The 25,012-nt window shown below is 52.7% G+C and overlaps 2 pseudogenes; one reads left to right on the top strand and one right to left on the bottom strand.

The window, feature by feature from the left end:
- LOC141996210 (butyrophilin subfamily 1 member A1-like) overlaps nt 1-25,012 on the top strand; it is a 660,168-nt pseudogene that overhangs the window by 245,169 nt on the left and 389,987 nt on the right.
- Nucleotides 737-19,444, bottom strand: LOC141996221 (butyrophilin subfamily 1 member A1-like; annotated as a pseudogene).

The following is a 25,012-nucleotide window of genomic DNA, read 5'->3' on the forward strand; positions in this document are numbered from 1 at the left end:
TGATCTATGTTCACCTTCCCCTGAGCCATGCAGGGCCCTGCAGGTGCCTCCCGGGCCAGCGCAGCTCAGGGCACAGACGAGACCAAGGTTAGTCCTGTCTACACTGCAGCGCCCGGCCGCGCTCTGAGGGTGTTGGCAGCCACCGTGCGCTCAATGGCTCCTGCAGGAACAAGAAACGGAGAGTGCAGACAGGGCCAATCCCTCCTCATGCATCCCTCCCTCCTCTGACTCCAGCCTTCCCCGCTCCTGGATCCCTCCCTTCTGCCAACTCTTACCCTGCCCAAGATCCTCCTGCTCCTCACACTGGGGTCTTCTCCCCTTTGTCATTTCTGCCATGGTTCTCTTCCTCCTTGTGGTCTCTCTCCCCTCCCCTCCCCTCTCCTCTCCCCTCCCCTCTCATTACATCCCCCAACCCCCTCCCCAGAGTCTCTCTCATGATCTGGGCTCTTCCCTTCCTGCTGCTGCAGCCCCCTCCCCACTCCACCCCACCCTTGGCCACAGCATCCACCCCTGACATTGCACCCCCACACCGCCCTCTGTCCCTGCACCCCCACAGCCCAGCAGCCTGCTCCCCGCACCCCCTTCTCTGCCCCCTCCTCTCCCCCAGCTCACAGGCCTGGGACTGGGAACTGAGGGAGGGGGCAGGCAGGTGATACCCTTTGTACCATCCCCATGGGAACAGGGCTGGGGGCTGGTCAGCGCTGGGAGGGGATAGTCTCTGCCACGGCTGTCACTCTCAGGGACAAAGATTCCCTTTGGCCTGAGCTGGGACAGGACAGATTATTAGGGGAGCAGTGTTTTTACCCTCCTCTTTGTAACCAACATAAAAATAAGGACGGAGCGTCCCGGAGAAGGTGTCAGTGAAAGGGAAGAGATGGGACCTGTCAGTCACACTGTAAAATGAGACCTCGCCTGCTTCATAGTCCAGGAAAACCCCCACCCGGCTGGGCCTGATGCCTGTGGGGAGGGGGATCTTGGGGCGGGAGGTGCAGGCCTCGTATTTCCCATCCCTCAGCCACACAGCCCAGTATCCATTCCCAGGAGTGAGTCTGACCTTCCCTGTCCTGATCACAGATTCCCTACAAACCCCCACAGTCCAGTTTATTTTGTCTCCCACCTCCACCTCCCAGTAAAACCTCCCGCCTGTGAATCCATTTGTGCCCAGGACAATCGGATAAGTATTGAATCTCTCAGGATTGTCAGGTCGATCCTGTCGTCTCTCATCGTATGTCACAGTTTTCTGATCCTCAGACAGGACGAGGCTGGGATGAGCCGTGTTTGGATCCAGAGTCACATCCACTGGGGAGAGAATCAGAGTCAGTGCTGGGGGCAGGGGCTGGTCACTGGGATCAAAGGGCAATTCACCCACATGCCCATTAATCACTGTGATATGGGGTTCCTCACCCTTAAGGGGAGTCGGAGCTCAGCTAATGCCGGGGGACAGGGGCAGGAGGAGGGGGTGGGGAGCAGGAGTGGAAGGGAAGGAAGGGGGAGATCTCCAGGGGCAATAGGGGGGCATGAGGCAGACACCAAGGAATCAGAGGGGGATGAAAGGGTGGGGGCCAGGGATGGAGCAGGCACCAGGGAGGGCACGTACCGGGGTGCAGAGGGTGAAGGGAGGAGTGGGTGCCAGGGTGATGGGGAAGGGGAGGGGTGGGCACCAAAGGGGGGAGGGGAGGGGCAGGTGCCAGGGGGTCGGGTCAAGGGGAAGGACATGGGGGGAGGGGAGACAGGGACGGAGGGGAGTCGGGGGAGGGTGTGTTGAGGGGGCTGAGGGTGGGTTGCACGAGGGGAGCAGAGAGGAGTGGCAGGTGCCATGGGGCTGGGAGGAGGGAAGTAATGGGGGCAGAGGAGTGGTGGGGGTAGGACTGGCACAGGCAGAGGGGGAAGGGTTAGGGGAGCGGGAAGGGCAGGCTTGGGCGGTGGAGAACACCCCTGGCACAGCCGCTGCCACCAGGTGAGGGAGCCCCTCCCCACTTCCCCCCCTTCCGCTCCCGAGGTCCCTGCCGCCCACCACCTCCCTCCTCTCCTCCCCCCTCCCCATGAGCCCCCCCCGCCCCTCACTGTGTCCCTCCTCACCCCCCGCCCACCGCTCGCCATCCCGAGGACGAGATGCGGTGAGCGGTGGGCGGGGGTCTCACGGGGGCAGGGGGTGAGGTGGGATGCACCGAGTGACGGCCAAGTGGGGGAGGGAGGTGGGGAGAGAGGCCTGGGGCGAGTGGGGGTGGAGTGTGGGCAGGGCAGCGGGTGGAAGAGGTGAGATGGGGGGCTAGCCTCCCCCAAGGGAAGCTGCACCCACTGCTCATGACAGCAGGTGCCGGGGGCAGAGGAAGGTGCTCAGGGCTGGGGCAGGAGGCAGACATGGGGGGGCAGCAAAGGAAGGGGAGGGGCAGGTACTGTGGGAGCTGCTGGGGGCTCTGAGGCCACTCAAGCCGGTTCCCCGTTGTGCTGGTTGCTACACGGGCGGAGGGGGATCTTCACCTGGATCGGAATGACTGAGGGCACAGATCCCAGGGGCTGTCAACAGGACAGTCCACGGGCTCCGGGGTCACCTAGGGCGGCACAAAAGGAGCTCGGGGCCTAAGTCCCTGGTTTCAGCTCCATGGTGAGGCACAAACCTCCTGCTGACCCCGGAGCTGCCAAAACTCACTCGCAGTCGAAGTTTGTGCAGTAAAAGTTCCCTCGGTGCCTGTGTTTCTCCCTCCAGCCATGACCACGGCTGCCTCCCTCCAGGCGCGTGGACGCCTATTCCCCGGCCTGAGCCCCAGCGTGATCCACAGGCTGGGGAAAGATCGGGGTCCAGCCGTCCCAGCTAGTTTGGTAGGCGAGCTCAGGGACGCTCTCAGACCGGGTCCCTCAGGCGAGGCCACGCAGCAGCTGGCTGGGGAGGGCTTCCCTCATACATTTTAACCCAGGGGCCAGAGCATTCCCCTAGGATGGGGGGACTCCCAGTCCCTGCTCCCCTCGGGCAGAGGGGGAGCTTAAACTGAAACAGGGCTCCGCCAGTCTCAGGAGAGCGCTTTGACCACGAGGCGAGGCGGAGGTGGGGGGCTCCCGCACTCTCTCCTGCTGAGGATTTTCCATGGTGGATAAATAAAGGGCCATTGGTGCAGGGACGGACCCTGGCTTCCCCCCTCGCCGGGGGGTGCTCTAACCCCCCAGCTGTAGAGTCAGCCGCATACTTGCGCTCTCTGACCCAATCACAGGTGCCGACTCCGTGGGTGCTCCGGGGCTAGAGCACCCTCAGAAACAAAACAGTGGGTGCCCATCAGCCACCCTCCAATCAGCTGTTTGGTGGGCCCAGCTGTTTGGCAGTGGGCGGGAGGTGCTGGTGTGGGGCAGAGCGGGGGCAGGAAGAGATGGAGCAAGGGCAGGGCCTTGGGGGAAGGGGCAGAGTGTGGGCAGGGCCTTGGGGTGGGGGTGGAGCACCCACCCAGAAAGAAGAAAGTCGGCACCTGTGCCCAATGATCTTTAATTATTCAGTCCGTCGTGGAACAGCTTCCAGAGAGAGGAGGTCTCAGAACAGACTAACTTATACCCAAGGGGTTAGGGCCCTCCCCTGAGAGCTAGAAGGCCCCTGTTCAAATCCTTCCCTGCCTTGGGCAGAAGCGGGAATTGAAGCAGGGTCTCTCATGTGATGGCTTTAACCAAGGGGCTACAAGTCATTGCCAGCTCCTCCACCCCGGCCGGTTTGTGTGGTGTGAGGAAGGCGTCCAATTCATTCCCACAAGATCTGCCGTAGGTGCTAAGCAGCCTGACTCCAAGAAAGGGGTTCCCTTTGTGGATCACTGAGCAGAGATAGGTGCCCATCTCCACGAGAGAGGCAGGGCTTAGCACACACCCCTTTCATCCGCATCTCCTACTGTCTAGCGTAGGCATCTCCTCACCTCATGTCTTGGCGTTTGTGAATCACAGTCTAAGGGCAGGTCTTCGCTTAAAATCCTGCACCGATGCAGCTGTGCCGCCGTAGCACTTTCACGGAGATGCTCTAAACTGAGAGGAAGGAGCTTTTCCCATCAGTTTAGTTCATCCAGCCCTGCCCCCCCCCGGCTCAGTGCATTAGGATATCCTGGCGTGCGAGGAGCCCGGGGCTCCCGGTGCTACAATGTGCGTGCACATCCTCTCGACTCTCTCATCCCTGCTGGAGCTGCCAGACTCTCCCAGCCTGCTCGAGTACACACACATGGTCAGGCTGCGAGCCAGGTGAAAACACGCACATAGCCACAGGTGTGAGGCAGAAAAGCTGCCGTATGGCACAATTTGTGGCAACTGGGTCAGGGGAGTGTCACAAGCTGGTTATAAAAACCTGTCTGCCCTTGCAGTGGGGACAGGGCCTGCCTCACCCCAGAGCCAGGGGGACGCTGAACAGCTCTTGTCTTGTCCTGTTACACGAGAAGAACATTGTGGGTAGAGATCCGTCTGAGCATGGAAATCCTGCCGTTGGGAAGAGAGAGCTGAGCCGTTCAGTGCCAGTGATGGGCAGATAAGAATGCCCATCCTGCAGAACCCAGGTACGGCCCTGGGAAGGGGACACTAGGGGACATATTTCATCACTAATCAGCCCTTTCCCAAAGGGAGTGTGTCCCTGTGCTCAGCAATAAATCTGCGTTTCGTCTGCCCCCAGTGACATTGCTATTTCCAGCCGACTGAATGTCACAGGGAAACACTCTGTGCAGGGAAAGGAGCAGAGAGCTCCCAGGGGAAGGTGGGTCTCACCATGGATACAATACCAGCGGTATGTACAGTACCTGTGTAGAGCCGGGCGCTTCTCCACCCTGCAACCAAGCACAGAGAGAGGGGTAAGAACGCCCCTGGACACAGACACACTGAGCAGGAGACAATGTCACCCAAGGGTCGTACTGGGGGGAATGGAACTTACTGAGCTCAGCCTGGAGTTTGTCTGAAAATAAAACAGAGAGAAATGAGTCAGTGTCACATTACCTTGCAGAAGGGAAGTGAGTGAAAAAGACCTTAAAGCAAGGAAGCCTCCTGGGCAGCAAAGGAAAAGGAAAGGAAGAAATACAGTACAGTAACCGCATCTGGCCACCTGGTCAGGAGCAAGAGGTTGTTAGAGCTAAAGAGGGATCCTTCAGCAAATGAAAAGTATTAACCCTGTGAAGCCAGTAGAAAGCCACATTAAGTACACTGGGTGAAGCGAATGATAGGAATTAGGGGGTTAAAATGGAATTAGAAGAGGGAATAGCCAAAAATATAAAACAAATAAAGGGAACAATTGAGGAGGGTAATGACAATGCTGAGAGACTGATTTCTTTGCAACAGTTTTTACCACACTGAGTGTGGTGGGAAGAGACCAGCCCTGGAGCTGCTCTTTTCAAGAAATGAACATCAGGGCTTGAGGTGTGAAGCAGAGATAATAGAACAGACTGATTAATGAAAGAGCCAGACGTCACCAAGACCAGAGGAGATCCTTGCCAGGTTGCAAATGCCCAAGAGTTGTGAAATGACCTAAGAGCGCTATGGCGGAGCTGTTAACAATAATATGCATCTCATTAAAATCAGCTACTCTTCTGGAGAATCGGAATGTTGTAACCAGCTTTTCAAATTTTGGTAGGACTTGTCCTGAGAATGACAGCTCAGTGAGCCTTGGGGAAGGGGTTGGAATAGGGGCAGGGAGGAGGCAGAGTTGGGGTGGGGCCTTGGGGTAAGGGGTTGGCATGGGGGGTGGGGCTAGGGTGGGAAGAGGTGGGGTGGGGCTGGGCCGTATGGAAGGGGTGGAGTGGGGTCAGGGCCAGGGGTAGAGGGAGGTCGAGCACACAGGGGAAACGGGGAAGTCAGCGCCTATGGTGGTATTAGTTAAGTTTTTCCTCGGTGATGCCCTCATCAGGGACAAACATTGTCGTTCATGTCCCCAGCAGTGATCCTCACACATGGTGCTTGCCGTGCCTGTGTGAGGCCCACGTTAAAGAAGCGTTGCTCAGTCATGAAATGGACTCAAGTGGCTCGAGACCTTTGCCTAAAGCAGCACCTGCTTGACCAGGCTATGTGACCTGCTTTCGTTTTGAGGTCCTTGTCTGACTGGAAGTGGCCCTCGGGCTCTGAGAGCACTGCTGCTTCGCAGTCCAGAGCAGGTGCCTCTCTCAAGAAACGGGGGAGCTGTTCGCCACTGCATGCACCAAGGAAAGGATCTCATAAGACCAACTGAGACTCCAGGAGACTCTTTCACTTTGCACAGGGTTGGTGCTCGTGTGCGATATGGCATGGGTGCCTCTAACCTTTCCCTGGTACCATGTGGAGAGATTAGAGACCTGGTATTATGGGCTCTGGTTCCGGCCCCAGGGCATCTGTGGAGTCTGGCACCAAAGAGGATGATGGTGGCACTGACTGTCTCCGTGTCGGTGGCATTCCAGGCAGCCATAGACCTCCTTTGCCTTTCACCCCAACCTCTCCTTTGGCCCAGGGCTATGCCATCTATCGCCCCATTGGCTGAACAGGCTGTTGAATCAGGGCCAGTATCGAGGTTGGTGTGGGAGATCTCAACAGCTTTCACCGTCCTTGACTTCGGCACTGTCAACCAGTCCAGTACAACTGATGACTTTGGGACTGATACTGCTTCCAGCCTTGGCATACTCAGTGCAGGTGGAGCTGCTTCCATTATCAGCGCTGGTCCTTGCCTTGTTATGGGTCACAGATGAGTCAGGCCAGGTACTTGCTCCCTCTGGTCTGGCTCTGACTTTATTCCTGGAATCCCAAGGCTTCTCAGTTTCAAGGTTGGGATCTTCCTTCTCCTGGTCTCCATCGCCAAACCAGCATCGGGGACTGTTTACAGAGCATTATAGGCATCAGGACTGGTGCTTCTCTCATGGTCAAGATGGGGGTCTCGGGCCACAATGCCTTATCCTTACCAGAGGCCTCCATGGAATCTGTGGGACCTTCCTCGGTGATGGAGGTCATACTGCTTAGCTCAAGCAAAGGTGACATTGCTGGTCAGATCAGCAGTAGGAAATATAGGCCCACCACAGGTTCCAGCACTGGTGAGCTTTACCCATGGAGTATTTCGAGGCCTATCAGGACCTCTTGTCCCCTGCTTCACTGGGGATTCAGGCAGAGTTCCTTCAATGAATGTCCATCATTTAGTGGATGCCCTGCAGCCATCTGCTCCTGGTAGCGTAGCCCTCCCGATCAATGATGCACCACTGGAGTCTGCAAAGTTTTTCTGGAGCCTGCTGACTTCCATACTGCCCACCACACTGCATTGATTCGGCCTTAACTGGAGTATTGTGTCCTGCTCTGGGCGCCACATTTCAGGAAAGATGTGGACAAATTGGAGAGAGTTCAGAGAAGAGCAACAAGGATGATTAGGGGTCTGGAAAACATGACCTATGAGGGAAGATTGAAAGAACTGAGTTTGTTTAGTCTGGAAAAGAGAAGACTGAGAGGGGACATGATAACAGTTTTCAAATGCCTAAAAGGTTGTTACAAGCAGGAGAGAGAAAAATTGGTCTCCTTAACCTCTGATGATAGGACAAGAATCAATGGACTTAAATTGCAGCCAGGGAGGTTTACGTTGGACATTAGGAAAAACTTCCTACCTGCCAGGGTGGTTAAGCATGGGAATAAATTGCCTAGGGAGGTTGTGGAGTCTCCATCACTGGAGATTTTTAAGAGCACGTTAGACAAACACCTGTCAGGGATGTTCTAGATGGTGCTGGTCCTGCCATGAGTGCAGGAGACTGGACTTAATGACCTCTCGAGGTCCCTTCCACTTCTATGATTCTATGAAAGTGCACAGAAAGGGCTTCTTCTCTCACTTGGCATAAACTCCCTCGTCATGACTGCTGTGAATGATAGAGCCCAGCAGGGCAGGTTTAAGTCCATTCTGAAGGACAAATTCTCCAACAGGATGGATTAAATGGGCAGGAAGATTTACACTTGCTCCTCCCTGCAAATGGGAATTTATGCCAGCAGGCATTGGTGTCCAGTTATGACTTCGTAAATTGGACAGTGATGCCTAAGTTTGCAAACCAGCTGCATGTAGCCACTAGAGAGGAATTTCAGGAATCTGATTTTCGACAAAATCTACAGGGTTCTGACCAGAGTGCGGGGTGAGGGGCTCAGCCTACATAAGCAATGAAGTATGCAACCTTCTAGTTGAAAAAAAGCCACATAATTTTGCTCCATGATCTAAATTTTCACAGTGAGATTCTGTGCTCGGAACCTGCAGCATCGGTGCAGGGAAGAGCTAAGGTGACCGTGACGGGTTGAATCACAGAAACCCCCTGGGGGCTGCCAACTGATGTGCCAAGACTACGTCTGCCCCTGCTTACCCTGCCAGCTTGGGACTCCAGCACCCTGTCTTGTGGAGACAGACACGCCAGTCTGCTCCAACACAGACCCAGGGTCTGAGCCACATGCCCCAAAGCTGCAGGCTTATCTGAAAGCAACTTAAGAAGCGTTCCTCTCTTTAACACTCAGATGCCCAACTCCCAATGGGGTCCAAACCCCAAATAAATCCGTTTTACCCTGTATAAAGCTTACACAGGGTAAACTCAGAAATTGTTCGCCCTCTATAGCACTGATAGAGAGATATGCACAGCTGTTAGCCCCCCCCCCCCCGCAGGTATTAATACATACTCTGGGTTAATTAATAAGTACAAAGTGATTTTATTAAATATAGAAAGTAGGATTTAAGTGGTTCCAAGTAATAACAGACAGAAAAAAGTGAATTACCAAGCAAAATAAAATAAAACATGCAAATCTAAGCCTAGTACAGTAATAAAACTGAATACAGATAAAATCTCACCCTCTGAGATGTTTCAATAAGTTTATTTCACAGACTGGCCCCTTCCCAGTCTGGGCACAATCCTTTCCCCTGGTTCAGCCCTTGTTCCAGCCCAGGTGGTAGCGAGGGGCTTTCTCATGATGGCCGCCCCCTGTGTTCTGTTCCACCCCCTTATATGGCGTTGGCATAAGGTGGGAATCTTTTGTCTCTCTGGGTCCCCACCCCCACTTCTAAATGGAAAAGCACCAAGTTTAAGATGGAGTCCGGTACCAGGTGACATGGTCACCTGTCACTGTGAGACCCCCCAAGCCTTCATTGCTCCCAGCCTGGCTCACAGGAAGGCCTGCCTGCAAACAGAGCCATCCACCGTCAATTGTCCTGGTTGATGGGAGCCATCAAGATTCCAAACCACCATTAATGGCCCACACTTTGCATAATTACAATCGGCCCTCAGAGTTATATTTCCTATTTCTAGTTTCAGATACAAGAGTGATACATTTATACAAATAGGATGACCACACTCAGTAGATTATAAGCTTTGGAATGATACCTTACAAGAGACCTTTTGCATGAAGCATATTCCAGTTACATTATATTCATACTCATTAGCATATTTTCATAAAATCATACAGCGTGCAACGTCACTGTGACTTTTAACATTCCTGGCATCCGCCGGATCCTGGGCTGCTCTGGTGCCAAAGCAGCCCCTGAGGTAAGTCAGGGCTAGTCCACATGGGTGCTGCAGTGATGTCATCTCCAGAGCACCGTCTTCTAGCATACGGTGACTTGCACGCACACCACCGTCATTTCTATCCTGGGGCTCCCTATGGTTTTTCATACGCCAAAGCACATAAAATAAATTTCCCCTTCTGCGGGGTTCTGATACATTATAAATTAATTCATTTATTTATTTTCTCCCCTCTTGTCACTTTACCTTTCTCTCTGTGTTGCCTCCAGAAGCAGTAACCGGCCAGGGCAATGAGAACCACCAGGAGAGCCAGGATCACCCCCAGAACCACAGTCCAGGCATCGACTCTTGGGAAAAACAGCTCTGCAAGAGAAAGTGTTATTGACTTGGGAACAAATATGTACATAAGAATATTAGAACAGCCAGACTGGGTCAAACAAATGTTCCATGGAGCCCAGTATCCTGTCTTCTGACAGTGGCCAAAGCCAGATGCTGCAGAGGGAATGAACAGAACAGGGCAATAATCAAGTGATCCATCCCCTGTCACCCACACCCAGCTTCTGGCAGTCAGAAGTTTAAGGACACCCAGAGCAAGGGGCCACATCCCTGCCCATCTTGGCTAGTAGCCATTGGTGGACCCGTCCTCCATGAACACACCTGCTTCTTTTCTGAAACCAGTTATAATTTTGGCCTTCACTAGATGGCAATGAGCTCCACAGGTTGACTGTGCGTTGTGTGAAGAAATATTTCTTTTTGTTTGCTTTAAACCTGCTGCCTATTAATTTCATTCCTTGGTTCTTGTATTATGTGAAGGGGTAAGTAACACTTCCTTGTTCACTTTCTCCACACCCGTCACAATTTTATAGACCTCTGCCCTATCCCCCCTTAGCCGTCTCTTTCCCAAGCTGAAAAGTCCCAGTCATTTTAATTTCTCCTCAGAGTGAAGCTGTTCCAGGCCCTTAAACATTTTTGTTGCCATTCTCTGCACCTTTCCATTTCTAATGTAGCTTTTCTGAGATGGGGCAACCAGAACTGCCTACGGTATTCAAGATATGAGCACACCATGGGTTTATATAAATTTATTATGATATTTACTGTCTTATGATCTACCCCCTTTCTAATAGTTCCTAACATTCTGATAGCTTTTATTAATACCACTGCACATTGAGTGGATGTTTTCAGAGAACTATCCACAATGAGTCCAAGATCTCTTTCTTGAGTAGAAACAGGTAAGTAAGGCCTGATCATTTTATATGTCTAGTTGGGATTATGTTTTCCAATGTGCATCACTTTGCATTTATCCACATCGAATTTCATCTGCCACTTTGTTCCCCGGTTTTTTGAGATCCCTTCATAATTCTTCACAGTCTGTTTTGGACTTAACTATCTTGAGTAATTTTGTATCATCTGCAAGTTTTACCATCTCATTGTTTACCTCTTTTTCAGACCTTTTATTAGTATGTTGAACAACACTGGTCCCAGTACAGATTCCTGAAGGACACCACGATTTACCTCTCTTCTTTCTGAAAACTGACCATCTATGCCTACTCTTTGTGTCCTGTCTTTTAAGCAGGTACTGATCCATGAAAGCACCTTCCCTCTTATCCCATAGCAGCTTACTTTGCTTCAGAGCCTTTGGTGAGGGGCCTTGCCAAAGGCTTTCTGAAAGTCAAGGTACCCTGAACGTACTGGATCACCCTTCTCCACATGTTTGTTGACCCCCTTCAAAAAATTCTAATAGATTAATGCAGCATGATTTCCCTCTACAAATGCCACGTTGACTTTTCCCCCAACAAATCATGTTCACCTATGTGTCTGGTACTTCTGTTCTTTACCATAGTATCAACCAATTTGTCTGGTACTGAAGTTAGGCTGTAGCTGCCAGGCTCGGTTCTGGAGACTTTTTGTTTTTAAATAAGAATTCTCTTCATCACCCCCTTGAGAACTGCGATGTTCCAGCACAGAGAGAAGTCAGATACAAACCGAAATACTCTTGCTTGAAGCTTGCAGCGTAACACAATGTTTTGTTTTTTAGAATCCAGAATCTTAACACCCAAGAACCCAAAACAGAGAGGGGCTGCTCCCTAAGGCAGCAGGCACAACTTCCACCTTGCAGGGCCCTCGAGCTCAGTCTCTAGCCCAGGCCCAAATGTCTACACTGCAATTTAACAGCCCCTTAGCCCAAGCTCCACAAGCCTGAGTCAGCTGGCATGGGCCAGCCACGGGTTTTGAATTGCCGTGTAGACATATCCAAAGAGAACTAAGCTTATTCAGAAGTTTCCAAGAAGTGCTCAACATGTTGAAGGTCCAGGCCAATAAATAGGAGACACAATGATAAATACTTTCTGCCCATGTCTGTGGCATCTCAGTCCAGCCGTGTGCGGCACGGACGGGCACTGACCTGCTATGGAAATCGCTGACTCTCTCTCCTGGTCGAGTCGGGGGTTCCTGACACAGCAGGACACTTTATGGTTGGACTCTTCTGTTAGAACAATGGCAATCTCTGTTTGAAACAGGCCACCGGCCTCTTGGGATATTTTTTCAGAGGCTGATGGTGAGAGCTTCCCCTGGAGATCTCTCCACTGAGCCTCAGGCTCTGGGTACCATCCAGATGATCGACACACCACCTGGATCCCTCCATCCTGATGGCCCTCTACAGAGATGTCAGGATCGGAGCCCAAACCTACAGAAGAAATAAATAAATTTGTGATAATCCAGTAATGAGCCAAAAGCTTTATTACACTGTTATCAAAAGCCATTTCCTATCAAACTAATAATTGAATGTGAGTCCACGAGTGCAGCTGGTCACCTAATTTGGCCAGATTCCTATTTGATATAGAGTAGAATTAATGTTAATGTCAGTGCTGTTCTATGCACAAACTTTCTCCAGTTTAGTTAACCTGGTTTAGTTAATCAAGTGCAAATCCCTTAAATCAAGACTTAAACTAAATCAATATAAGCCATTTCCAAACTCGTTTCAGAGGGTCCACCTGGATGTTTGCCCTAGTTCAGCAGTTCTCAAATTTTAGCAACCTAAGGACCCCCATTTTGATTTCAAATTTTCAGCAAACCCCCTAGCCCAACCCGCTCAGCACCAGGCCCTGCTCTCACTCCACCCCTTCCCCCAAGACCCCATCCTCGCCCCACCTCTTCCTGCCCCTGCTCCACCCCTGCCCCTCCTCTTCTCCACCTCTTTCTAGCCCTTCCCCTGAGCACACCCCGTCTCTGCTCCTTCCTCTCCCTCCCAGCCCCTGCTGCACACCGCTGAACAGCTGTTCCCCAGCACACAGGAAGCACTGGGAGGGAGGAGGCGGTGTTGAGGGAGGAAGGGGAAGGAGTTGATCAGTGGGGTCAGTGTACCACCTGGAGTACCTGGGGGTCCACGGACCCAGTTTGAAAAACTCTTCACTAGTTCATTGAAACCAGTGTATGTGTATGTGTAAACAAGCCTTAAATAATTCACTAATAAAAAACTTTATTATAGGGGAATTCAGGTTGCCTTGGCAGGGCCTTGTATCCTTCCAGAATGCTGAAATGGGTAGCAGAAAACTGATACCTCTCAGAGCCAGGAAATACACTCACCAAAACAGAAACACAAACCATGGGTGGCAGGGAAAGCTGAGCCTTCCCAAACAGCCAGGATGTGGCCCATCCACATTCCGCCCCTTCTCCCCATCCTGCTTCTCACTCTGCAGGTGTCCGGCTCTTCCGGGGCTGCCAGCCTGCTGATGCTCTGGGGCCAGGGGGGCTGGGGCTGCTCTGCCCGGCTTCGGAGTCCTGGCACACCGGGGCCGGGAAGGCAGGGGCCTTGCTGCCCAACAGCCCAGTGCTATGGGGCCAGGAGGGCTGCGGCCACGCTGTCTGGCCTCCCCACACTCCAGGGCCGCGTGGTGCTCCGTGGCCGGGAGGGCTGGTCCCTTGGGCGCTCCCAATGTACTGGTCGACAGCCTGGTGCTTTGGGGCCAGGAGGGCTGTGGCCACACTGCCCAGTGTAATGGCAAAAACAACAGCCAGCAAATTTTCCTACTCCAGCCCTCCCGGCCCTGGAGCACCAGGGGTAGGAAAATTTGCTGGCTGCTGTTTTTGCCATTACATTGGCACTCCAGCTTGGAAAGGCTGGAGCTGCACTGCCCGGCCTCCCGGGGGGGGACGAGGGGCGCTAACCTGGGGCAGGGACCAGTGGCCACAATGGAAGGGGCCTGGGGGCACAGGGCAGGGGCCAAGCCCACAATGTGAGCTGGGCTCCATTGGGCACAGAGGGGATGAGGCCTCAGGTGGAAGGGGCAGGGCTGGGTCGGGGGAGAGATGGGGGCTGTCGCAAACACTTGATAAGGTCACACTGGGGATTTTTTATTACCGATGAGCTAAACTGAAATAAAATTATCTTAATTTGAAGCAAGTGTCTTGTGAATTCAAATGGATTTCTTTATTGCGGGGTCAGTCTGTGGGCAGAGAGGCCCTTAGGTTGCTTGGAAATTGCATACAGACCATCCTAGAGAGGGAAAACAATCGCCCAGGAGAGACAAAGAAGGGATGGGTGTCTGGTGCCATTTCCACTCGGGAGTCTTCACCAGAAAAGCACAGGCTAGCAGGGGTTCTCACAATAATTTTTTTGGTGGCCTAAGTGTGTGCAGTCACTCTGGTGGCCACTCTGAAAAACCCCTCTCCGACCTGCAGCCCTTAAGCAATAGCCCACCCTGAGGAAGGTGAGTCAGGAACTCACTGGCCAGCTGCAAAGTCCCAGCCTCCCCATGCCTTGGCCGGGCGGGAGCCGGGCAACTGCCCAGGGGAGTGCCTCAGTGACCGAACCCTGCTGACAAGAGCCGCCTCCCGTGCCATTCACACTGGCCCCACATGTCTCCAGAGGCACATGGAAATGACGAAAACACACATACAAGTGTGCCAGAGCTGTGGGCTATGATTGTTTGTCTTACAGAAGCAATTAGAGGTCCCAGCTGAGACTGGGTCCCCAGCGGGCTGGGCGTCATGCACACATCCTAGGAGACAGTCTGCGCTGAAGAGTTTACAGTCTCAACAGGCATGATGGAGAAAGGGTGAGCGAGGAAACAGAGGCACAGAGACTTGCCCAAATTCTTGCACAGCTCAGTAGCAAAGGCAAGACTGGAACCCTGTCCCTTGACGCTCAGTCGACGGCTCTATCCACCAGGTAACCCTGCCTCTCACGTATTGCTGGTCTAGCATATGTGCACCTGCTTCACATTCTCCAGTGAGGCTGGGTGAGCGGCCCCATAATCCTGCCAGCTCCTGAGCAGGGACAAGGGACTGGCTTTCCCGTTGATGAACACAGACCGTGCCTCTCGCCACAGACACTTCGCGGCAGGTCTGAAGGGTTGAATAAGAACCACTGGAAGGAGCTGTGCACAGTTGAACTGATGGGCAGGGAGGCTAAACTCTTCCACTACTTTCACTTGCAAAGGTAATTTTAGAAACATATTTGTAATCCCCTTGGGCTTAGAGAAGCCCCTTTAACACCTGCCTCAGGCAGAGGAAGGGCTGGGTGTTCCAGAGGGAGGAGCTGCGGGGCTGGAGCAGCCACGGAGAAAAATTAGTGGGTGCACCCATGGGCAGCCAAGCCCCAGTGGCAGGCGGTGGGCTACAGGACCCTGTATATCAACCACGGTTACCCTGTGAGTGCCAGACATGAGGCCAGACATTAGTGTGAGGAGGATCAGCTATTGTTTGGCCCTAGGGGTGCACAAGAGAGTTGTAATAAACCCTGGAGCCAAACAATTTCATATTCATACAGAACATATTCATATCACCCAACTTTTTAGGCGTGTTTGTGTATTTTATTAACCCTGTAAATGTAACCCATGAATGCTACCCCAGACTCCAAAGAGTCACAACACTCTTCGAGACAATCTGAGTATTTGTGTGGATTTTAGAGCCCTTAGAAAAAACAGTCAACTAGAATAAACCTTCACCAGAGCAGAGCTACTGCCCCTCTGTAATGAGATAAATCAGGTGTCATCTCACAATGAATCTTTGATCCACTTATGACCCTACTGAAGACATCAAAGTATCACAACAAGTTACTGACCTGCCACCTGTAGTTCCAATAAAGCGTCTTCATAAGCCACTCTAGACTGAAAAAAACACTTGTACTGTCCATCGTCGGAGGGTTGGATATCGCGTATTCTCAGGGAAACACTCCCATCGGTGATGTGGTCTTTTCAGAGCTCAGTCCTTCCTTGATATTCTGGCATCTGCTCCCCACACTGATCCTGCCCATCGTGGTACAGATGCACAACTGCAGAGTACGGGGACCTGAACCATCTCACCTCCATGCTCTGAGCATCCATCCTGGGGGAAAGGTGGCAGGGCAGGATGGCCTCCCCACCTAAGGAAGCGGTGATTGGATGGGCAGGTCCAGTTACTGTGAACTGTGCTGAGAAAAATGCAATGAAAATAGAAATTAAATTGACAGGGGGCTGAGGGTGGCATTAATTCAGCAGTAAGACAAAATAAAAGAGCGTCCTGCATTAGAAGTGAACACCCCGTCTCCATGCAGTGCCCTAGGCATGTCTATAAGTGCAGAGAGTCACATGCTTGGGGTAGCTGCATCTTTGACTCCCTCTGGGGTCTGCTTAAGGATTGTCCCTTCAGTCTCAGGCCTCCAGCTGTCACCTCTCTCTGGGCAGGGACCCATGGCCCTCTCTCTCCACTGGGGTTTAAGGCTTGCAGCTTCCTTGCAATTCACTGTGGTGTTCCCACCAGGTCTGACCAAAGTCCAGCACCTGTGCTTTGCTTTCCATCCCAGGGCTATGAACAGTGTGTGCCAGCGGTTACCAGTAACCAAACAGGTTTTCCAAAGCAGGGAACATTTATGGACAAAAGCCCGAGAGAGAAAAGTTACCACAAACCAATCAAACATCTTACACTTATCGCAAAGCATTCTCATCTGGCACATGGGGACAGACTCTCTGTCAAACCTTTCTCTAAGGGTTTCTCTCAGTTTGTAGCCCAAGATCCCAGGCTTCTGGTTAGCTTAAATCAGCTTTTCATACCAAAAATCTTCATTCTCTTTGGTTTCTGGAACCTGCTCTGAACTAGTTTAACTGCCTGGGGTGGTACTTCTCTGGAGCTGTTATCTGTCCCACAAGAAATTACGCCCCATCATTTGTATATCCTGCAGGAGATGGGGTAACCCTCCCCCACGGAGTAGATTACAGTCCGGAGCCCACAAAGATACATATAGAACGGATCGATACTGTGAAGTTCCACTCCGTATGCTTTATGAAAATAGGCTTATGAATCTGAAAATGACATAGCTGGAATGTGCTTTATGCAAAAGGTCTCTTGTAACACATGACTGAAAAAGTTATAATGTGCTGCATTTGATTTTCCTATTTGTATGCATCTATCGTTCTTATAGAAATATGAGGTATGAACTTGTATTACTGGTGTAGTCAGACCAGGTGAGGGCAGTCAATGGGGCATCAGGAACTTGGTGACTGCCATTGACAGGACAATTGGCTGTAAATGGCCTGGTTTACCTTAAAGCCTTCCTGTGTATGGGTCAGGCAACCTAGGAAGAATGGAGACTGGGGTCTTACACAGACATGTGACCATGTCACCTGATACTGAAATCCATCTTGAAGCTGGTACTTTTCCAGAGTGGGGGTGGGATTCCAAACAAGGGTTTCCCCGCCTTAGGGAAATTCTATATAAGGCGGGGGAAGTAAACAATGAGGGTCTTCATCTGGCTTAAGAGATGGCCTCCCCACCCCAAGGAGATACCTGAAAGTATCTGGAAACAAAAGAACTGTGACTACAGGGGTGGGAGAGAACAGGCTGGACCCAGGTCAGAAAAGGCAACTGACCTGGGAAGCATTTTACTTGAAATAACATCGAGGGTGAGAAGTTATCATCTGTAACTGATTTCTTAGTGTATAAAGCTGAGCCGTGCGTGTTTTGGTTTATCTTGCATTATGATTTACTTTGTTCTGTCTGTTATTACTTAAAACCACTTAAATCCTACTTTTTATACTTCATAAAATCGTTTTTGTTTATTAATAAACCCAGTGCAAGTAATTGTTACCTGGGGGAAAAACAGTTGTGCACGTCTCTCTTTCAGTGATATAGAGGGTGAACATTTTATGAGTTTACCCTGTATAAGCTTTATACAGAGTAAAACGGATTTATTTGGGGTTCAGGCTCCCAGAAAGGCTGAACACTGGGCGCTGGGAAAGTCCCTGTTAACTGAGAAGCCCCACGGCTGAGTGAATCTCAGTTTCTGTGAACTGCAGAGGGGCGTGGCCCAACCTCTGAGTCTGGGCTGGAGCCGAATTGGAGTGTCTGGCTCAGCAAGACAAGAGTGGAGGGGCACCCGTTCTGGCAGGAGGGTTGTTCTCTGTGGTACCCCAGAGCATCAGGTGACAGTCTCCAGGGGGTCTCTGTGACCGAACCCATCACAGATACTATCTAGGGAGAGGGTGCAGAATAGACAGAATCTTCATGATGTTAATTTGATAGTCCCCAAATACGGCATGTGGTTGCCATATCTGTCACCCAGAGTTCACAGGTGAATGTTATACACTGTCCCTATCATCGCTGAACAGGGCTGAACACTTCTCACAAGCACCTTGGGTATAATGGGTAATGGGGAGGGGGGGCTGGTTCTCTGACACACCAAGGACTTTTCATGCTGCTCCAGTGCAGTGCCCTCCCTGACTGCTGTAAGGATGGTGTAAGGGCCAGCAGGATGTGAAAAGAGATCATTGCCACTGTGCAGGTAAAGTCAGAAGTCAGATAATGAAGAGGGAGAAGGAGGCAGATAGAAAAGTGCAGGGGGCAGAGAACCAGCCATTGTGGAACTGAACAGAAAGGGGGGGGTCTCTGGGCAGAGACTCAGCATCCAGAGCGACAAAGAGAGCTGGTTAAATTAGCAGAATGGAAACCACAGCAGGAGGGAACCAAAATGTCTGTGTAGCTGTGGGGGCAGCCCCGGGGGTGCCATGGGATACGATAAGACTTTCACTGAGGGCACAGAATGAAGAAGGCCTCACTCTCACCCCTAGACGGCTGTGCCTAGTGCAGTGTGAATGACTTGTGGGTTTTAATTTCATAACTGGGGAGTTGGGAAGTCATGATTTGTTTGTGGCTGAAGAGTCTGATCTGTGACTTACATGGTCCAGCGGTGTAGTGTAGCGGAATTGTGTAGTGTCCCTTTAAATAGTTTGTGAGCCCAGTAACGGCGCTCACCATGTTCTATGTCTTAGAAGCCTCCAGTCAGAGCAGCAGCGTGTGTATAACTAGGCCTGACTAGATTGTGTATAGATAAACACCATCACTAGGACCCAGCTGTGCTCTGTGGTTTATGGTCGTTGTGTAAAGAGCAAAAGACCAGGGCTGGATTTAGGGGCAGGCGACCCAGCCAACCACCTGGAGTGCCAGGATTGGTGGGCGCCAGGCTCGGGGGGTGCCAGGCTTGGGGTCCTGTGTCTGTTAGTGACAAAAGGGAAAACAGAATGTTTGAAGTGAAATGTTTCAAGTATAGATGTTAGTACATTCCAGTTATTCCTACAATTAAAAATTTTCTTTGAGGAAACTTTTTTTTTTTTGCTTATATAGGCATGAATAGATACAGATGTACAGATCCTAGCATGCCCATTTATTGTCTTATATGACAGGGATAAATCATGCATGCAAATCGTGCATCAAAGCCATGAAATGGGCTACAAATACAATAAAAGAAAAGTATTCAAAAATTTAACAAATGGAAGGGGGGGGCAATAAAGAAACGCTCCTCGCCGAGGGCACCATTTGGTCTAGGGCTGGCCCTGCAAAAAGCAGACGTGGTTTACGAGACAAGGCAGGGAAGCGAGGTGGATGGTGATGACCAGCAAGAGAACATCAGCAAACCCAGCGAGGAGCCCAGAGCTCCTACCTGACACCAGACTGTGAACCTGTAGAGCGAGGCAGAGAGCGACGTAGCCGGGCAGAGCGGAGCTCACTGTGGAGCCGGGAGAGAACGAGGGAACCTTCCCCATCATCGTAGCTGTGTCTGGGGAACAGGAGAAATAACCAACCAGATGGTGAGTGAGTGGGACGCGGTGACAGCGACACAGGGCAGTGGGGAGGAGGTAACAAGCACCAGAAGGGAAGGGGTTTCCCCCACAGGTCTCGCCTGCCTGGCTCCGAGCAGGGTCAGATGTCACTGGGCCAGCAGCCGGTCCATACCACACTCACACCATGGCTGCACCTGTGGAGATGTCTGGTGTAATTTAGATTGCAATAGGACATCTACACTGAACACATCACCGGCCACCGACAGTGCCAGGAGGCATGAGGTGGAGCGACATGGTGCATCAACTATGAGAGAGGGACCGAGAGACTTTGTCCATTTGACCATATGAACTGGAGCCATAAACTCACTGAACGTTAAATCTCATCAAATGAGGGTCAATCCATCCTCATCATCGTATTCACTCACTATACTCCACACCTGAACATAGCCATTATATGAACAACATGCCCTCATATCTCAATGTCTGTCCTTTGACCCGTTAACCTTTTACCCCCAGTCGGGGATATTGCAGATTATGTATTCCTTAGCCACCCGATCTTAAACCGAACTTCGCAGCCCTTGATAATCTGTACGTTATTCCCTGATAACCTGAAACTTCTGTGCTTAAATTCTGTACTGTTCACTTTTTTAAAAAACATCATCTTAATAAAAATTTTAAATCTGTAAACTCTCCAGGGCAAGGATGGTTCCTCACTACTGGTGTGTCCAGGGCACAGCACAATGGGGCCCGCATCTTGGTTGGGCCATTTAGGAGTTACTGTAATATAAATAAATAAATAAGAAAGGAGGTATTAAGGAGAGCAAGTGAGTGCACGCAATGCCTCTGAGCGTGGTAGGAATGGCCCCTTATTGCTGTAGGAGAAAGCAGCGCCATCTCCCAGCCACACCTGTCTTGGGTGAGGGCATGGGCAGCAGGTATCACAGGCCAGGGGAGGCTCAGCCTCCCCAAACAGCCCAGCCTGCCCAGCCCAGCCCATGCTCTGCCCCCAGCCCCCACCTGCCTGCTTCCAGTTCCCTCTTTTCCGCTGGGACTTGGGCAGGGGCAGCCAGCATGTGGCTGGGACTGGGGGCAGCTGGGGCCGGTACAAGCACCGGCCTATGGCCAGGACTCAGGGTGGTGCTCCGGGGCAGGGGGTGGCTGGGGTGTCCTGGGACTGGGGGGCCAGTGGCTATGGTGGGGGGGCACCGGCAGGGAGGGGGGCGGGGACTTGGGCAGAATGGGAGAGGCCCAGGGCTAGGGTCCTGCAACGGGCAGGTCACGTGCTGCCCATAGGTGAGGGCTCTCGGAGGATCTCCCAAAGAGCAAATCAGCCCCAGGCCCCAGTGATTTTACATGTCAGTGACCCACCCAACATCTCCAGTGCTGGTGCAATGTCAGGGTTGAATTAGGATCAAGGTCACCACATCTCTGTGGCCCCTCAGCTCCGCAACGTTTAAACAATTCTAAAGTGAGATTCCCAGAGGCGGTCTGGTCTGTGCTCCTGTCTCTGAGAGCCGGTAACACGGCTTCGGTGCCTATGCCTGTCGGGTCCTTAGGCTTCCTAGGTGTGTCTGCAATCTGCGGGTACCGGGCGTAGGCGTGCCCAAGTGACTGCATACGCTGGGCATCACCTCTGGCTGGTTGGGGGCTCACGGGAGGGCTCGTGGGTCTCTTTTTGGAGTCTTTTTCCTACGTTCACCCTCTGGAGGGAGAAGGCCGCGGCACTGGCATGCATGGCCAAGGAGACTTGGGACCAGGTCAGCCGCCTCTTGGATGGCTTCCTCCATTAGGAGAAGTTTCGATTTTAGTTCCTGGTCTTTTCAGGATCTGTGTGAAGGGGTGTACGACCCCTCGTTAGGCCACCAGGGACAGACCAGTCGCTGCAGGCCTCAGAAGGCCACGTCCCCTCAGCCTTGCTGCACCCGCTCCCAGTGGAAGCGACAGATAAAAGGAGGCGGTCCAGCCCAGCCTGGGCCGGCTGAGGAGGAGGAAGGACGTGTGTTGCAAGCTCCTGCAGAGAGGCCGGAGGCTCCCCAAGCAGTGGGAACCTGAGACCCGGACTGCACTGTGAGCGGCCAGGCAAGCGCAGAGGTTGACAGGGATGCTGAGCTGCGGCGAGCCGAGAGGTGTATGAGAAGCGCCCTGGGGTAGGAAGAGACCCAGGGAACGTAGTAGGAGCTGATGGTTCATCCCTTAACGTGCAATTCCCTGGCTTCATCGGGCCCTGGGTCGGCACCCGGTGGAGCTGGATGGGCCCGGGTGACCCTGCCACTCCCCCACTTCCCGCTAGGTTTGGCTACTGTTTGTTCTGCCCGGCCCAGAGGGCCAGAACCCCAACGGTGGTTGCCTCCTCCAGCCAGGATGCTCAGGGGCCACAGACTGTTTGTTTGTTTGTTTGTTTTGCCCCCCCGGGGGCGATGAACTGACTATTTGTTCTGCCCAGCCCAGAAGGTCAGGAACCCGAACTGTTACTGTCGGCCACGGGCAGGAGGCTCGGAGGCTACAGACTGCTTGTTCTACCCTGCCTGCGGGTTGATATTTGCTCAGCCCTGCCAGGGATCCTGAGACCCCACGGTTGCAATTATTTGATCCCACAGGGAGTCCAGACACGTGTGTGACGGCATGGGGGGCGGGTGGAACCTGGGCTTGGGGACGCTAGCCCCTGGCCTGGCCCATCCCTTCTGCCTCAGGCTCTTCCCCTCCCACCAGAGCCCAGAGCCCCACCCTGCACGGCCACCACCACCTCCCCCCACCCCCGGGCTGCCTGAGTGCCCCCAGCCCCAGAGAGCCAGGCGGGTGGCGCAGCCCTGCTCCCGCAGCCCCGGAGCACCAGGCAGTGGGGTGGGTGGCGTGGCCCCCCTACCCCAGTCCCAGAGCACGGGCAGTTGGGCAAGCAACATGGTCCCCCTCCTCCAGCCCTGGAGCACCAGGTGGGCACCTCCCCTTAGCCCCAGAGCACCCCCTCAGCCCCGGAGTGCCGGGTGGGAGGGCAGGCAGCATGCCCCCCCACCAGCACCAGAGCACAGGCCGGCCCCCACTAGCCCCAGCCTGGGGCCCTGGCCATGGGGGGAAGAGCCCCCCACAGCACAGCACCAGGAAGCAGGAAGAGGCCTGGGGGTGGAGCGTCAGTGGGGCCATGCAAGGCTGTTTGGGGAGGCTCAGCCTTTCCCGGCCTTCGATACCCACTACCTCTGTGTGAGGAAGTGTGCGACCTCCACACTGGATCTATGAGCGTGGCCCCCTTTGACAAACAGCCCCCCCCATCACAATCTGACGTTCAGTTGGTGAGAGAAACCCACTAAAACGTGAGTCTACAATTCCCTGGTCCTCTTTGCTCCTAGACTTAGGGCTAGGTTCAGAAAGATTTAGGCGCTTTTCGTCAGTAAAACTTTCGTTGGCCCAGGGTGTGTTTTTTTCAAACTCTTGACCGACACAAAAGTTGTACTGATAAAAGTGAAGCGTAAACACAACCCTGGAATGTGACTCACAAAAGCCAGCACGCTACGCATGGACCTGCCTATGCTGACAATGGGAGGTGCCAGCCACAGCCAGGAACCCTCTTTGGGGATACCCGCATCTGCTGGGTTTGCAAGAAGCCAGGGGAAACGACATGTCCCTCCCACCTTTGTAGCCCCCTGGTTAGAGCACTCACCTGGGACGTGAGCGACCCAGGTGACAGCCCCCCTCTGCCTGAGGGTGAGAAGGGATTTGGACAGGGATCCGCTCTTTTCAGGAGCGTGCTCTGAGCACTAAGCTATGGGATACTGTGCTGTGAGGCCCCGTCAGTCTGTCCTAGTGAAGCTGTTGCCCTCTGGATAAATAATTAAAGCTGAATTGGAGCAGGGGAACTGGACTCTGCTCTCCCACCTTGTGGATGGGTACGCTAACCACCCTCCGATAGCGTCAGTCTCATGCGTGTGTTTTCTTGTGCTCTCTCCCTCTCCTTCAAAGAGTGATCTGGGCCAGAGCCTGAGAGAGGGAACATAAACATGAGTAGGACCCGCTTGCCGGGGGGTTACAGCACTGACCAGCGTCCAGGCCTGTGTCTCCAGCGCAGCTTTAACTGGAGAGACAGAGAACGCCTCACATCAGCATAGCCCCATGGTTCGAGCACCCTCCTGAGTCACCAGCTGCCCGGGGGGGCCTCTTACCATAACCCAGCTGTGGCTCTGAGGCCCCAGCCCCGTCTGGAACCAGGTCGGGGGAAGAGCTGTGCAGACAGCTGTGGGGAGCTTCAGACCCTCCACCTGCCCTGGGCCGGGGGATGGAGGATGGGGATATGGGCTGGGGGCTGTTCTCAGGCCCGCCCAGCCTGGGCACACGGGGGGTCTGTGGCTCCCCAGCCCTGCTCCGGCTTCCAGCTTGGCTGGGGGGCAGGGCCTTGAGGGAAAGAAGGGGGGCAGGGGCGGGGCCATGGAGGGAGCAGGAGCTCCTGGCAACTTACAAAAGTAGATTTTTTGTTTTGTTCCAGAACTGCACTCAAAAGGAAAACAGTGTAAACGTTTAGCGCCTACAAGGCCACCGGACGTTGAGAAGAGGCGTTCGCATGGCACTTTTGTAGCCAGCATTGCATGGTAGTTATGTGCCAGGGATGCTAAACATTCGTATGCCCCTGCATGCCTTTGCCACCATTCCAGAGGACATGCTTCCATGCTGATGATACTCGTTAAAAAAAAGTAATGTGTGAATTAAATTGGTGACTCAGCTCCTTGGGGGAGAATTGTCTGTCTCCTGCTCTGTTTTTCCTGCACTCTGCCACAGATTTCATCTCCTAGCCATCTCGGATGATGACCCAACACGTGGTGTTCGTTTTAAGAACACTTTCACTGCAGATCTGACAAAAGGCCAAGAAGGACCAATGTGAGATTTCTAAAGATAGCCACAGGACTTGACCCAAGAGTTAAGAGTCTGAAATTGGACTCCAAAATTTGAGCGGGATGAGGTGTGGCGCATGCTTTCAGAAGTCTGAAAAGAGCAACACGCCAATGTGGAAACGACAAGATCCAAACCACCGAACAAGAAAATCAACCTTCCGCTGGTGACATCTCAATCTGTCATCAACACGGACGCATGACCTCTGGAATGGTGGTTGAAACGCGAAGGGACGTATGATTCTTCAGCACATCTGGGCTGTCAATATGCTGCGATGCCAGCTACAACAGTGCCCTGTGAATGCCTGGTCTCCCTTTTAGGTGACACTGTAAACGAGAAGTGGGCAACATGAGCTCCTGCAAATGTCAACAAACCTGTTTGTCTGAGCGACTGGCTGAACAAGTAGTAGGACTGAGAGGGCTTGTGGCCTTTCAAGTTTTTCATCGTTTTATTTTTGAATGCAGTTATTCCACTTCTGTTACGTGTGAAAAATGCAGATTTTTCTTCCCCATAATTACAGCACTTACTCCTAGACGACATTTGCTGACTGGCTTTAGCAAGAATCATGAAAAATGGGTCTTCTCACAGTTAGCACTGACTGTCAGCCCCTGCCATGTCGTGATACCGTTCAAAGCCCCATACACTGGTTTGAGGAAGGTATTTTAGTGCTTGTAGGCCTGG

This window comes from Natator depressus, chromosome 11 (genome assembly GCF_965152275.1).
Source record: "Natator depressus isolate rNatDep1 chromosome 11, rNatDep2.hap1, whole genome shotgun sequence".
In the NCBI taxonomy this organism is placed as follows: Eukaryota; Metazoa; Chordata; order Testudines; family Cheloniidae; genus Natator; species Natator depressus.